Genomic DNA, 16,217 nt, shown 5'->3' with positions numbered 1-16,217 from the left:
TGGCCCTAAAATATATTTCTGTAACAATTCCAGTAGTGAATAAATGACAAAATCAAACGGAGCTAAAAGTCTTTCAAGCAGGATGTTCTGCTTCATGAACAAATGACCAATTTTTCATGATATTATCAGAAGCGTCACAAAAAGTTTTTATATCTCTTACTTATGTCACTACTGGGGAAAGAGGACAAGGACAGGATAACTCCAAGTGCTTCCAATCTCTGCTGACAGAACAATAACAGACCATTCAGAGAAGGAAAATATCTCCACTTCATTTTAGAACTATTGTCCTTAAAGATTTTTCTTTCTCTTCCTCCCTCCCTTCTTCCCTCCTTAAGGTGATCATACGATTTTTATCTTTTCATTTTGTCAGTGTGGTGTATTTCATTGATTGGCTTGCAGATATTAAACCCTCTTGCATCCCTAGAATAAATCTCACTTTTTCATGGTGCATGATTCTTTTAATGTACTGTTGAATTTGGTCTGCTAATATTTTGTTGAGGATTTTTGCATCTATGTTAATCAGGGATATTGGCCTGCAATTTTCCTTTCTTCCTTCCATCTTTCCTTTCCTCTTTCTTCCTTCTCTTTCTTTCTTTCTTTCTCTCCTTCTTTCAAATATCTATTAAATCAATAAAATCCACTTGATTGTGTGTTACTTGGGAATAAAAATTACAGAACTATATGATGCAAAAGGAAAGGAGAAGTAACATTTAAAATTTTTTCAATATATAAGTGATTTATACTATCTCATATGATACTCACTGCTGTTCTATGAGATTGTTACTGTAAACTTCTATTTTAGAGATGAGAAGCTTGAGGCCCATCTCTAGAGTGGGGCTTAATTAACTCACTTTCCCAAGGTCTATAACTTTAGATGGTGGAATTAGTATTCAAACCCAGGTTTGTTTGGCTACAAATCTTGTCTTTTCACTGTAACCTTTAAGATGTTTCCAATGTTTAAAACAGTTTGCAAATAGATAAGATGTTAGAAATTATATTAGCTACCAGAAAACAATGATAGTTTCTTAGAAAAATGATGGGACTTAAAAATGTAGCATCCTTCCCCATTTCCTTCTGTCTTTCTTCATGTAGGAGAAGATGAAGATGACCTGAAGCAGTGGGATTTTTTTTTTTTAGCTAGAACACATGGCTGTACAGGATACCTCAACTTAATTTCATATTCAAGAGTACATTTGTAGTTTTTTTTTTTTAACTCTCATTCTTTTCCCCCCTCTCTCTTTTAGTTATCTTATAAATGTAGAAAACATAATTTCATGTTACCATCTACTACTAAAAAGAGATATCTGCATTCTGTGATAGCATATGTTATTAAGATCAAGAGACAACATTGCATTTACTCCTCCAGAGGCAGAAAGCTGTGTTGGTGAAGTGAAAGAGGGGATTAGCCTGGAAATCAGAGTTGCTGGTTTGGGATACATCTTCCTCTACTCTCCATCTATGTGAACTTGGGAAATGACTGTAAAAGTTTAAGCTTCAGTTCATCATCTGTAACAAAGTTCTTAACACCCTTTTGCAGAATTGCTGTGAGGCTTAGTATGAAGACAGTACAGAAGGCCCCTGTCCATTTCAAGAGTCATACAAACACAGTGCTAGCACTGCTGATCCTGAGCCCACAGAAGACCCTGCCAAACTGTCGTATTTTTCCCAGCACACTCTGGACAGCTTCATGAAAGTCTTGTCTAAAGACTAACCAGGAAACCCACCCAGCTTAGTGGACCTAACAAGCTAGAGGCATCCTCTCTGTCGTCCTGGGTTCAGGTGAAAAGTTTCCCATTGCTGTTTTTCACCTAAGGCCAAAAATACTATGTTGGAGCTTTAGTCTTGTAACAAAAGTTAAGTCTTGGGGAAACGTGGTTACTTTAATGAACGATTTGACGAGTGGTGTGCATTGTTCCCTGGGAGCAGTTTGTGACAGAGGAGTTGGAGGAGGGCAGAGAGCATCAGGTACACAGAAAGGGACAAAAAGGTGCACTTGTGACTAGGGAGAAGCTTCCAGGGATAGGAGGGGAGTGAGGGGATAAATGGCCATTTTTCTGCCATTTTTGCAGTCTCTTCAGATTCAGTCGGAAGTACATGGGTATATATCCCTCTAGATTTTTAGTCTATTAACCACTACTCTTCTCAAGGATGCCTATTCTCATTTTAACCATCATCTATGGTTTGGCATCCTGCTAGGCACTTGACAAACCATCATACCGCACTTACATGATTGTCGCTTTTTACAGCTGAGAAAAAAGAGGGGTCATTGAGCAGGCAAAGTGCAAAGAATGATTAAAAACAGATTATCTGAATGCAGACTTCCTGACCTTCTGCCAACTATACTGCCTGTCAAACTTCCCTAATTTGGAGATTTGTATTTCCTTCACCTAAAGAATATGAAGAAAACGAGGGCATACATTAGCAGCAGCAACAACAATAAAACCCAAAATCTTAGTTTCTTGAAACAATAAAAGTTTGTTTGCCCTCACCTAGCCTGCCTGTGGGGGGTTGGGTGTGGAGACCGGGCCTCAGGTCATCTCCATCAGAGACTCGGGCTAACCGAGGCTCCCAACATGGCTGGGCCTGTGGGAGCAAAAGGCAGAGCCTTAGAGAGGCACCCATTCGCTTCTAAAGCAAGTAGCATGCTGAGCCAATTGAAGAGGAAAATAATCTCACCACATTCTGAGAAAAAGGAGAAATGGAAGTACTAGCAATCAGCACTAATATATCCCCCAGAATCTCAACAGTAAGGACAGAATAAAAATGAAGAAATTAAGTGCAGAAGTACTGAGTTTAGAGAGCAAAGTCCTTTTCGGCTCAATTTTTTAGACCAAGTGCTTATTTTAAACCTTTTTCTTGTGTTGACTTACTTGGCATGGTCGGAGATTTTCAGCAACCAGGGCCATTTTAAATATGGGAGGATACAGGCGTATTTTTAGCAAAGATGAAAAAATGGGTTGGTCACTGAAATTACCCAGTTTAGACTTAACAGCATATGGTTCACAATTGCTACAAATTGCTGCTTTAGTCAATGGAAAAATTTTCATATACATGGTGTTAACACTGCACATCGCTGGAAGAAATGCAAAGTGTTTTGGTATTTTGTGCAGAACAACTATATCTGGAGAGCTTGTAGAACTTGGTGCCTTTTTTAGATGAAATGAAGTTATGGATTTGTGAACTAAAAATCTGTATGCTGTCCAGGTTATTAAAGCATATTTGAATTCAGAATCATTAGACTGGCAAAAGCTTCTACTTTTAGGATTCTGTAAACCTGCATTGACCTTGAATTAATAAAGCTAGGAAGTACGATGCATGAAAAGGACTTTAAGGAAGGCAGGGTTCATAACCCCCATCCTGAAGTTATTTCCTGTAAGACCCTTGGTTAATCTCCTAATTTTTTAGATTATTTCTCATCTGTTAAAGTAGGGGATATTAAGAAGCCCATGTGGTTGGGGCGCCTGGGTGGCTCAGTCGGTTAAGCGGCCGACTTCGGCTCAGGTCATGATCTCGCAGTCCGCGAGTTCAAGCCCCGCGTCGGGCTCTGTGCTGACAGCTCGGAGCCTGGGGCCTGTTGCGGATTCTGTGTCTCCCTCTCTCTGATCCTCCCCCATTCATGCTCTGTCTCTCTCTGTCTCAAAAATAAACATTAAAAAAAATTTTTTTAATAAAAAAAATAAAAAAAAGAAGCCCATGTGACAAGTACTACTGTAAAATATATCTTACCTCCAAAATATGTCTCGATACTGTTCACTATGCTTCATCTTGAGTACTGCTATTCTAATCCACACAAAACTTGTCTCTCAGCAAGGTCACTACACTACTGATGGCCTCCTAATGATTTTTCTTCTTCTTTCCCCAGCTTATTCATTTCTCAGTAGACATAGGGATCTTTCTCACCCCAGGACTTTTGTACATGCTATTCCACTTTTTTTTCTCAATTTCCTGCATGTATAGTTCTGTTTCTTCCTTTGGTTACTGGCTTAAATACTTTTTCAAAGCTCTCTTTCTTATGCTTCCTATCTGTGGTAGTTTTCTCTTATTATTTTCTACCTTATCTAATTTGTTTCCTTTACAGTGCCTATCCTAATTTGTAACTTGTTTTTGCTTCTTTGTTTACTTCTTTCTTTGTTTTCTGAATTAGAATATGCGTTTCACAAGAGCAGAGACTGGCTTGATCTTATCCATCCTTGTCTTTACCAAGCACAGAACCTGGCACATTGCAGATGCCAAAGAAATATTTTTGTGATGAGCCAAGGGGCTGTTGTGAAGAGTGAGATAATTCACTGCATCTTTAAGCACATAGGCGGTGCTCAGTAAATATCAGTATTCTGCTACTTTTCTTTACCAGAGCTGCCCAATCATCTTCAACTCTTCTCTACATCTCCCTGCTCAAGGTACACTGGTGTGATTCTCCATCACATAGAAATATTCAAGGAATCTAAACTAAAGGGCAAATTGTAGTGAAATAGAGTGAACGGAAGGGGCTACTCTTGGCTTTGATACATTTGTCTTTTCTATGTCTGTGTTTTTGTGAATTATGCATTGGCACCATTATTATGCATGTCCTTTCCTATGCCAAATTTGGAGATTTATAATCAGCTAATAAACATTTATTTCTTACTATGTCTTCCTATAGGCTATGGAGTATCTCTAAATTTGTCTTGAGCAAATGTAGTTTTGCAAAATTTTTTGACCATTTTATTGTGATTTTCTCTTATTATTTAAAAAATGAGACTGGGTGGCTCAGTAGGTTAAGCATCTGACTTTGGCTCAGGTCATGATCTTACCACTTGTGTGTTTGAGCCCCGTGTCAGGCTCTGTGCTGACATTTCAGAGGCTGGAGCCTGCTTTAGATTCTGTATCTTCCTCTCTCTGCCCCTCCCTTACTCATACTGTCTATCTCTCTGTCCTTCAAAAAAAATAACCACTAAAAGAATAAAAAATGAGTGGAAAATGAAAATATAAATATGCATAAACTAGTGGGAAAAAAGGGTGAAAATAAGACAAAGGTGAAAACAATTAAGCGTGTAATGGATGGTTAACATTTAGTTGTTTGGGGCACACTGACATTAAATTAATTGTATCTTTATGAAAGAAAAGAATAAATTTAAAGAACAGCATGAAGTGCTAGAATTTATTATCCAGTATTATGTGTGAAAGGTTAGGCATAATTATCAAATTTATATCAGTTCCTCTCTGTGGAACAGAATTCCACTCTAAAATACATCTCTTGCATGTTTGACTTTCTTATGTGTTTTCAGTCTGATTTTGTCTGAAGTAGTGGCTCACTAATGGAGCATGCTCATTTCCCACCTGGAAGAGGGACACTCCCTGAGTTTACTTACGAGGAACTTCTGAGTCAGTGAGGTGAAGAAACTAGTCCCACAAACCTGCTTCAGTCCTTCCTCATCAGTTGCCTGAATAATTTTAGAGTCTAGGTCTGCAGACAAAGAAACCAGTATTTATTTAAAAGTAACTCTTCATAGGGGTGCCTGGGTGGCTCGGATGGTTAAGCGTCCAACTTTGGCTCAGGTCATGATCTCACGGTTCATGAGTTCGAGCCCCACATCAGGCTCTGTGCTGACACTTCAGAGCCTGGAGCCTGCTTCAGATTCTGTGTCTCCCTCTCTCTTGCCCCTCTTCCACTCATGTTCTGTCTCTCTCAAAAATAAAAATAAACATTAAAGAAAAAATAACTCTTCATAGTTTTGGACTAATATTCATTTATAAATGGTGGCCATTTTGTGATGGCAAATATTTACATTTCTAGAAGCCCAAGAAGAAAGACCTTCGAGGCGTCTTTTGCTTTGTTTCTTCTTGGTTAATTAATTAATCTCTCCACAGGCTGTAGGGTGTTGATTTCAGTCTGTTTCTTTTTAAGAACAATGAACACCGACCTGGGGAGACCACACCTTATGTTTCTAAGGCAAGGCTACTTCAGTGAATCAGGTCCAGAAGAATTTTTCTGACTCTCCTACAACCCTGCTCTGCTCCTTAACTCTTGCCAAACTATTCAAGAATATGCCTCTGCACTTCGACACACTCAGTCTTCAGATTTGGTTGTCCTGATGTCACTGAATTTGGCCATGTTCTTAATATTGCTCTTGATTTGCAGAATGGATTTTGGAGTTCTTCCCATATCTCCTAGCATTTAACCCCCAAAAAGCCTATCCCTATTTTTCCTTTATTACCCACTGAGCTAAAGGCAATTACCATCCTCACTGCACAAGCCTTATCTCAAATTCTCAGTAGCCATATGTGTATAGTGGTTACCTGATCGTACAGAATACTCTATTGAACAGCACTGCTCTGGAGTATCCATATCTTTACTAGCCTTCCCACCAGTATCTCTCAACAGATGACAAACTGATCAAAATATGAGCAGCCCAGGTTGGAATGCATCAATGACCACACAACTCAAGTCTTAGCACAAATGTCCTTGACGTTTTTCTCTTTTCGGTTAATGGTGCGTATCGTTGTTTTCCAAACTCTTTCACAAGGCTTACAAAATCCATCATGACCTTTACCATTTGCTTAACTTAATCATTCCTTTCCCTTGAACTATACTCTTCTGAACTACTTTGTTTCTTGACTCCAATTTTAAACTTGCCATTTCTTGTCTGGAATATTCTTCCCTTCTCAACACTGTCTCAAGTATTCTCTGGTTTTGTGGGACACTTTAAAAGGAGATGCTCAATCACTTTGGACAACTTAGAGATGTGTGGCTAATTTAATGTTGCTTGACTATTAATAACATTCAACATCAGAAAGCAAATTAGAGCATAGGGAGAATATGGAACTATATTTTGTACCTGGAAAATGATGAAATGCCAAACTTCTTAAGTGAAGAGTCTCAACCCTAGGGACTTAAACTGTTCCAAGTGTTTTGTAAGAAACAAACCTTTTGTATCTCTATTTGTAGGCGTGTGTGTGTGTGTGTGTGTGTGTGTGTGTATGTGTAATTCACTCCCCATCGCTAAAAACTTTTCTCTTGACCTCTTTACCCCACACATGAAGAGACAACAGAGGAGCTCTGTGGATAAGGTGCAAACTATATTTGAATCTATTCCAATAGTTAACTCTAAGAAAATATTTTAATGCTAGCAGAGCCTTTGAGAAACATTCTCTAAGCATCCTTGCTTATCGTTTGTGATCTCTATCTACAGGAAACATTTGGGAAGGAGAACCATCCACAGCAAGAGTAGACTTGTCAGGAGCAACACATCAGACCCCTACCTGGTTAGGAGCATTTAACGATGAGGTCAAATTATAGCAAAGAATGCCAGAGAGTTGGAGTACTCCCACTGAAGATACCCTCTAGTACTAAAATACATTATTACTAACATTTGAATGGATATCAAAAGTGAGCTTGCACCGCACCTACACTGTCTTTTCATTGTCTTTCCTCAGTCTCCCTGTCTCCATGTTTAGGGTGCTGAAATTGAGGACAAAGGTCTCTACAGGAAATATCTTCACTTTGTAACAGTAAATACAAGGGTCTTTTTCTGACATTTTTACCCAAGACTGGAGAATTTGCTCTGATGCACATCCCTCAGAATGATAAGAAAATGGAAACAAAATTTAGATTTTATTATATACCTATAGTTGCAATATCATCCTGAAAATGCAGAAACTATAACAAAGATTTCACAAATCCCATTCAATAGATCCCAGTTTGACCATGATCAGAATATTCATCTTAATTTTCAGACACATGAACCATGAACTCATAATCTTAATTAAGCCAGGAATGTAGACGGACTTGAGAAATTATTCCCAATTCAGATGAAATGTCACTGATCATTTTTTCTTTCTCAGTTCTTGCAAGGTCTGCTCCATCTGTTTCTGTATAATTTAAAAAATCCTGTACAGGAATGAAGTACATAAAAAAATATCAGACATACTTGCTAAACTACTTGTATATGGAATTATACAAGTTCCCAGTCTCAGTGATTAGATTATCTCTCTCCATTTTCTTTGAATATCAGAAAATGAATGTAAATTAGTGTGCAGCTATTTTCAAATTAATGGCAACATGTAAAGCTCAAAGATTCATGTTCAATTATGCAGGGAGTGTTGATTTTGTATAACAGCCATTACTGGATCCCCCAGGCAGTGAAGCGTGGTCCAGAGTCTGTCTCAGGCATTACAGGAAAACCCTACTATTCCATTACACTCACTATGTCTATAGCCCCGATGAAATCCATGATTGTGTTCTCTGGCACTTAACTTATGTTTTGATTACTATGAACATTTTATAAAAATATTTTGTTTCTTAGGATTTCTAAGCACAAACAATCACCCATCCTATCAAAACAAAACAAGCCATAGCATGTGTAAATATAAATTTTTAGAACATGTATACACAGATAAATGAACAAGAGTGTAACTGCTTCTAAATGATATCATGCTGCTTATTTTGGTTGCAAATTCTCAACAATGATGTAAGCAATGCATGACACATCAGCTGTCATGAGTCCCAGCAATGCAACCTGAAGTTCAACAATCCCAGTCTACAGCAGTGTGAGACACTGAGTTTGGGTATTGCCTAATGCAGAAGTTAACTTGAGTTCTTTTTCTAAACATATGAATCTCTTTTTTACTTTCAGAAGGTGAGAAAAAATAGATTTCTTGAGCATCTACTTTAGCTTAAACACAGTGTTAGATATATCTACATATGATATCATGGTTAATTCTAACAAAAGCCCTGAGAATAAAAATGGCTATCCCCATTTTCACCAATGAGGAAACTAAGTCATACAGCAGATAATTGACTTTGCCAAGAACATACTACCGAGGCAATGAAGCAAACCCAGGTCTGAGGCCCTGGAATTTATTCTTTTTCTAATTTATCTTGCTACTTCTGGTCACTGAAATCCTTCTTAGGTAGTTATATTTGCAATGATATAAACCTCTCAAGGACACACAGGGGCAAATCAATGAATGAAAGTAAAATGTAGGAGGGGCTGAAACCTAAGACCTGTGACCACTCATACCTGATTCCTGAAGCAAAAATAGTCAGGACCCTAGCCAAGTGCGCTGGGACTCAGGTCTGGGCCTCAGTCCTATTGGAGTAGGAATGTCAAAAGGGAAAACTAAACTAGAAGTCTAAGTGTGTGAACTACGTCAGTAGGGTGGACTGCCGGCTAAGTCTCTGTGAGCACCCCAACCCCATACAACAGGAAATGTGACTTTCAAAGGGCCACTGATACGTTTTCTTCATGCACTTCCATAAGTCGAGGACTTTATTTATTTATTTATTTATTTATTTAATGTTTTATTTATTTTTGAGAGAGAGAGTGCAAGTGGGGGAGGGACAGACAGAAGGGTGAACAGAAGATTTGAAGCAGGCTATGCACTGAGAGCAGCAAACCCTATGTGGCCTTGAACTCACCAAATGCAAGATCGTGATCCAAAGTCAGACGCTCAACCAACTGAGCCACCCAGGCACCCCAATAAGTCAAGGACTTTAAAAGATAAAGATAGTTTTTCTTTGAAGAAGGAATTCCTGCTTTGTGATTTGTTTCTTTTTAATTTAACATGAAGAAAATAACAGCAATACTTAGCTGGATCTGTTCAGTATATGGGAGTGTAAACTCTTTGTAAAAAACAACATTTTTATGCCAGAACAAGTCAGATTAGATTGTATAAGATCTGTTGTCCCATGACTCCAAGTCCTTGGAAAGCATCCCATTTTAGTCTATTAGAGTCACTCTCTCTGGTTTTCATATGCACAGACACACACTGGTGGGTAGGGACGCAGTCTGAATTTGAGAGCAGGTGTTCTGTCCTAAAGGCCACATCCCACGCTAGGAGCAAAACCTCTCATGTGCTGCTTTTCACAAAACTGCAAAGCTGTAAGGAAAACATGAAGTGAAGGATCTGCAGCAGGGCATTAGGGTGTATTTTCTTTTTTTAATATTTATTTTTGATAGAGAGAGAGAAACAGAGCATAAGCAGGGGAAGGGCAGAGAAAGAGGGAGACACAGAACTTGAAGCAAGCTCCAGGCTCCGAGCTGTCAACACAGAGTCAGAAGAATGGCTCGAACTCACAAAACATGAGATCATGATCTGAGCTGAAGTCCCACACTTAACCACTTAAACGACTGAGCCACCCAGGCTCCCTAGGGTGCATTTTCTAAGATCAGCTTTTGTGTCTCATTGTTATCAGCTTCTCCAAGTTAGAAGGGGCCACGTTTGATTTGTTTTTCTGCTTAGAAAGTATAAAAATTATATAGTAGAGAGATGTAATAGATAGTAGGGAAATTAAGCAAAGACTTTGAAGTCAGTCACCCCTGGTTTGAATATAATCTCAACCACTCTCTAAATTTGTGTTTTTTAAGCTCTCTGACTTTTGGGGTTTTCACCTGCAAAAGTACCTCAAAGAGTTAATGTAAAGGATAAATGAAAAAAAAAAAAAAAGAGGTTAGAGAGGGAGAGAGCCAAAGCATAAGAGACTCTTAAAAACTGAGAACAAACTAAGGGTAGATGGGGGCGGGAGGGAGCGGAGGGTGGTGATAGGTATTGAGGAACTGGGTGTTGTATGGAAACCAATCTGACAATAAATTTGATATTAAAAAAAAAAGGATAAATGAGATAAAGCACCAGGTAGACAGTTAATACTAAAAAATAATTACCTGTTAATATTCCAGGGTTATCTTTATAGTTGTAGACATTTTAATATTAATCGATATGCCATGCACAGTGTTAGTTCCCTTATATACATTATCTGTAATTTGTATAACAGCCATGGCCCCAAACCGTGACTAGATAGATGTTTCTCATTACACTCTGTTAAGTGGATTTGAGAGAGAAGAGTGTAGAGATTTGGAGATGCATCACGAGGCTATTAGACTGGTTCAGATCAGGAGTTCTCACAAAGCTGGTGGTAGTGAGATGGAAAGGGGTAACTACTTAGGATTCAGCATTTGGAGAACAAACACAAATGGTTTGTTGTGATGGCAAGGAATAACAAGGACTTAAATAGTAACCCTTCTTAATTAATCTAACTAAAATCCACTGATGATAGAGCACTGATTTGGCAGAATATTCAAATGAAGAGGTAAGGCTGTAAAAAGACACCCCCAAAATGACATGCTAGGTACCATTTGTCTTCATAATTCAGTACCAGCAGTTATTTTTTCTAGCATCTACTATATTTCAAATACAGAGCTAGGCATTTGGTGCTACATAATAAAACTTGGTGTACATAATAAAACTTCACCAACTCAAAGAAGTGCAAGGAAGTTATATTCATACTGGATGCTTTGGTTGTAAATAACAACAACAAAAAAACCCTCAAACTGACTTTAAAAAAGAACAATTTATTGGTGAAATAACTTAAGAGTCTAGGATCTTGATGCCTAGATGACATTTGGAGAATCTGGGTTTTTCTGGTTTTGTTCTTTGCCTTCTCCTGCACTGGTTTTATTCTCAGGAATGTTCTCTTTTCATGCAGGCAAGATGAACAGGAAAAGCTACAGGCTATCATCCTTACTAGTTAGACAACCTTAGTAGAAAAAAATTCTTCAGCTCCTCACAACTTCTTAGTTCTAGCAAATGGAGATATTAGCCCAGTTTGGATCGTGTTTCCCTTCTTGAACTAATTATTATGGCCTGGGGTTGGCCCTAATGAACCTTATGTGCTAGAATAAAGGGAAGTCACTCTAAATAGGATGGTTTAAGTGTTACTACCCAAATCCAGGAAGAATGAATTGGGTGATCAAAAATTACAAATGTTAACTATGCTATCTAGTTGATTGAAGCAAGAGACCCTTTTGTTGCAAATAACAGAAGTCAATCTCAAGGTGGCTTAAATCAGAATGGAATTTGTTTTAAAATCTCATGGAATCCAAGAGCAAAGAGTGTAATAGGACTTCCCAAGGAACTGAAATGAAGAAATAAAATTAATTGGCATTACAGTTGCTTCTCCCATTTCTCTATCTCTCTCTCAACCCTTCTCTCTCTCCTTCTCTCTGTCTTTCTGTCATTCTCTCTTTGTGGCCATGTGTTAGTCTTTTTTTTTTTCTACACAACTTCTGTATTTGGGATATATCTCATTCTTCAGTCAAATGTCTGTTTCTCAATGCACACGACTATCTCACAGTTCTGGAGTTTTACATCTCTTTGGTTTCAACCACTCAAAAGAGACCAAGATTACCTTCTCTCATTCTCAATTCAACATGTACGAATCAAACTGTATTACTCAGACTTGGAACTGGTGACCACTCTGGTCCAACCAAGTGAGGCACACAGCCTGGATTAAGCCCACCTCTGCATAAAGGGGTAGTTCTTGGAAAAAAGAGGCTATTGTAATGTGGATAAAATACTAAAAGCAGTTCACTACAGCAACTCCACCAACTTTCCTGAAAGATCTTGTTCTTGTTCTAAAACCCATCTTCATCTTCCGGACCTTAGTAAATATGCAAAATGATACCAACCTAACAATATTAAAAAATGGCAAGGCAGAGTCTTCAATAATGAAATCCTGTATCAAAATCAATGCCGCCATGTTTGGCAGCCTGGCCAGGTATGTCAGGAGGATACACAGCAAGCGAAAACCCCAACGACTACTTATTTACTTACTTACTGGTAAGCTGCAAGTTGTGGAGAAAAAAAGTAATCCATTCTAAAGAACGATTATCCACTTCCCACAGTAGTTTTCCAACATATCATCAGGGGGCAATGAAGCAGATAAATAAGGCAGAGTTCCTTCCTTCAAAGATTCACAGAGACTTAGGGAGACAGACAAGTACACCAATGATTTAAAAATAGCTACGATAATTGGGGTGCCTGGATGGCTCAGTCGGTTGAGCGTCCAGCTTCAGCTCAGGTTATGGTCTCACGGTTTGTGAGTTCGAGCCCTGCATCGGGCTCTGTCCTGACAGCTATGAGCCTGGAGCCTGTTTCAGATTCTGTGTCTCCCTCTCTCTCTCTGCTCCTCCCCCACTCATGCTTTGTCTCTCTCTCTCTCTCGCTCAAAAATAAATAAACATTAAAAAAATTTTTTTTTTTAAAAAGCTACGATAAGTGCTAAAAGGGTGGGCTTCTCAGAATGCTCCTGAATTTCAGAGGGACAAACATCCTGCTACAAGGAGTGTATACTAGTTTATTAGGGCCCGCCCTAACAAGATACCACAGAATGGATGGTTTAAACAACAGAAATTTAGTTTTTCACGGTTCTGGAAGCCAGACTTCCAGGATCAAGGTGTTGGCAACTTTGCTTTTTCCTGTGTCCTCTCTCCTTGGCTTGCAGACAGCTACCTTCTTGTTGTGTCCTCACATGGTCTTTTCTCAGTATGAATGTCTCTCTGTGTGTCCAAATCTCCTCTTAAGTACACCAGTCAGATTGGGCTCACCCTAAAGACCTCATTTAACCTTAATGACTTCTGTAAAGTTCCTGTCTCCAAATACAGTCACATTCTGAGGTATTGGGGGTTAGGGCTGCAACTTTTGAATTTAGGGGAGGGCAAATACAGTTCAGTCCACAACAGAGAGAAAGAAAAACTTTCTTTCTTTCTCTTTCTCTGCAGAGGAGCATTGTCTGCTTCAGTCTTAAAGGATAAGGCAGGAAAGGTATAACCCTGCGGGAGCAAAGGTATAAAAGCAAGAGTGAGCATGACTTATCTATGGAATTTTAAGTAATTTGGTATAGGTAAAACTTAGGATACATATGAGAAGTTGGAAAACGGTATAAAAGATAAAGTTGTACACACAATTAGGGATGGAATTATATTTATAATATAATTTATAATAAATATATATTATATTTTTTATTTATATTGGGGTGTATTACATGGAGGTGGGTTAAACTATAGTAACAAATATGCCTCAAAATGTAATAGCTCAAACACAACAAAAGTTTATTTCTAACTCTAATAACAGTCCAGTGTGGATGTTACAGATCCACTAGGAGTTCTTTTTTACACAGTGCTTCGGGGACCTGATTCCTTTTGTGTTAAGGTTCTCAACTGTGTGTCAAGATTGGGGTTCTATGTCCAGCTAGTAGCTTTCCCTTTAAGGTCTGAATTGCCAAGTAGCACACTTTACTTTTGCCTTTGTTGAGAACTAGTCATATGACCTCTTCTGGTTGCTGGGTTATGGAACTTATAATATCATAAGGGAGGCCTTCGTGGATATAATTCAATTATGGAAAGCATTTTGTACAGAGGAACTCTATCAATCTTGTAAGTCATACTAAAGAATCTGGGTTTTAGGTTCTCTGCTCCTCCCCATTCAGCAGACAGCTGCATCTTCTGATGCAGTGTCAGCCGTGTCCCTGAGACACGATGGCGGAGGTGAGAAAAATATGGATTTGGCTGTACTGGGCGCCGGGTCAACAGGGCTGCTTTTAACTCTGGCAAAGTAGATATTGTCACCATCAGTGATCCCTTCATCAACCCAATTACCTGGAATACATGTTCCAGTATGATTCTACCCATGGTAAATTCCACAGCACAGTCAAGGCTGAGAATGGGAAACTTGTCATCAATGGAAAGTTCATCTCCATCTTCCAGGAATGAGATCCCACCAACATCAAATGAGATGATGCTGGTGCTGAGTATGTTGTGGAGTCCAGTGGGGTCTTTGTCACCATGGATAAAGCTTAGGCTCACTTGAAGAGTGGGCCAAGGGAGTCATCATCTCTGCCCCTTCTGCTGATGCCCTCATGTTTGTGATGGGAGTGAATGATGAGAAGTATGACAACTCCCTCAAGATTGTCAGCAATGTCTCCTGTACCACCAACTGCTTGGCCACTATGTCCAAGGTCATCCATGACAACTTCAGCATCATGGAGGGACTCATGACCACAGTCCATGCCATCACTGCCACCCAGAAGACAATGGATGACTCCTCTGGAAAGCAGTGGCATGATGACCAAGGGGCTGCCCAGAACATCATTCCTACTTCTACTGGTGCCACCAAGGCTGTAGGCAAGGTTATCCCTGAATTGAATAGGAAGTTCATTGGCATGGCCTTCAGTGTCCTTGCCCCCAACATGTCAATCATGGATCTGACCTGCCACCTAGAGAAAACTGCCAAATACGATGACATCAAGGTGGTGAAGTAGGCATTAGAGGGTCCCTCAAGGGCATTCTGGGCTCTACTGAGGACCAAGTTGTTTCCTTCAACTTTAACAGTGGCACTCATTCTTCCATCTTCAATGCTGGGGTTGGCATTGTTCTCAATGACCACTCTGTCAAGCTCATTTCCTGGTATGACAATGAATCTGGCTACAGCAATCAGGCGATGGGCTGTATGGTCCACACAGCCTCCAAGGAGTAAGAGCCCCCTGGATCACCAGCCAAGGCCAGAACAAGAGGAATAGAGAGGCCCTCAGCTGTTGAGGAATTCTTGCCCCAACTCATCCACCAACACACTGAGAATCTCCTGACATCCACAGTTTCCAACCCAGACACCCTGAGGAAGGAGAGGGGCTTGGGAAGTCCTACCTTGTCATGTCCCATTAATAAACTATATTGAACCTAGGCCAAAAAAAAAAAAAAAAAAAAAAAAAGAATCTGAGAAAGAGGACATGACTGGGAATTTTAAAGCAGAAATAACATGACTGAATTTTCATTTTTTCAAGTTTTTAAATTTTCATTTTAAAATGTAATGGTGGTAGCACTATAATAAAAGGACTCATGGGGCAATATGAGAAACAGATATAATATTAAGGAGGCTCTTTTGGTAATTCTGGAAAGTGGTCCTAAATTAAGTAGTGCTGGCAAGAGTGGAAAAGATGGGTCAGATTCCAGTGATATTTCAGAAATAGATTCATCATGAATCCTGACTGACTTCTTATGAGGAGAGAAGAGGAAGAAAATTCTAGGTATCTCACGATTTCTGGCTTGAGTAAATAATGAAATTTTGGTAACATTAAACAAGGAGGAATGGGTGGAGGAAAGCCTCAGTCTGAAACATACCGATTTTGAGACTTCTGTAGGATATCCAAATGGCAGTATCCAGTGAGTTATTGTATACGTAAATTATTCAGGAGAGAATCTGAGGCTTAAAATAGATTTTATAGTTATTACAGTAATGATGAGAGGTAGGTGAAATCACATATAAATGGAGTCATCCATAGTAATCATAGATTTATGCAATGACACAAGAATGTTGATTTTCAACTTCCACTTTAAAGGAAAAATGGGTTTAGGTAAAAAAAAAAGTTTAAATAATGCCAAGTTATGAAAGTAGTAGGTTGTCTATTT

The 16,217-nt window shown here is 39.0% G+C and overlaps 1 protein-coding gene and 1 pseudogene across 7 annotated transcripts in view; both read left to right on the top strand.

Moving 5' to 3' along the window:
• The window catches only part of PTGER3 (prostaglandin E receptor 3), a 180,011-nt gene that overhangs the window by 88,930 nt on the left and 74,864 nt on the right, over positions 1–16,217 (top strand). The window lies entirely within an intron of this gene.
• LOC107180331 lies at positions 12,513–15,489 on the top strand (annotated as a pseudogene).

This window comes from Panthera tigris, chromosome C1 (assembly GCF_018350195.1).
Source record: "Panthera tigris isolate Pti1 chromosome C1, P.tigris_Pti1_mat1.1, whole genome shotgun sequence".
Classification (NCBI taxonomy): Eukaryota; Metazoa; Chordata; class Mammalia; order Carnivora; family Felidae; genus Panthera; species Panthera tigris.
The sequence above is the reverse complement of the archived record's forward strand: the minus strand, read 5'-3'. Positions and strand labels throughout refer to the sequence as shown.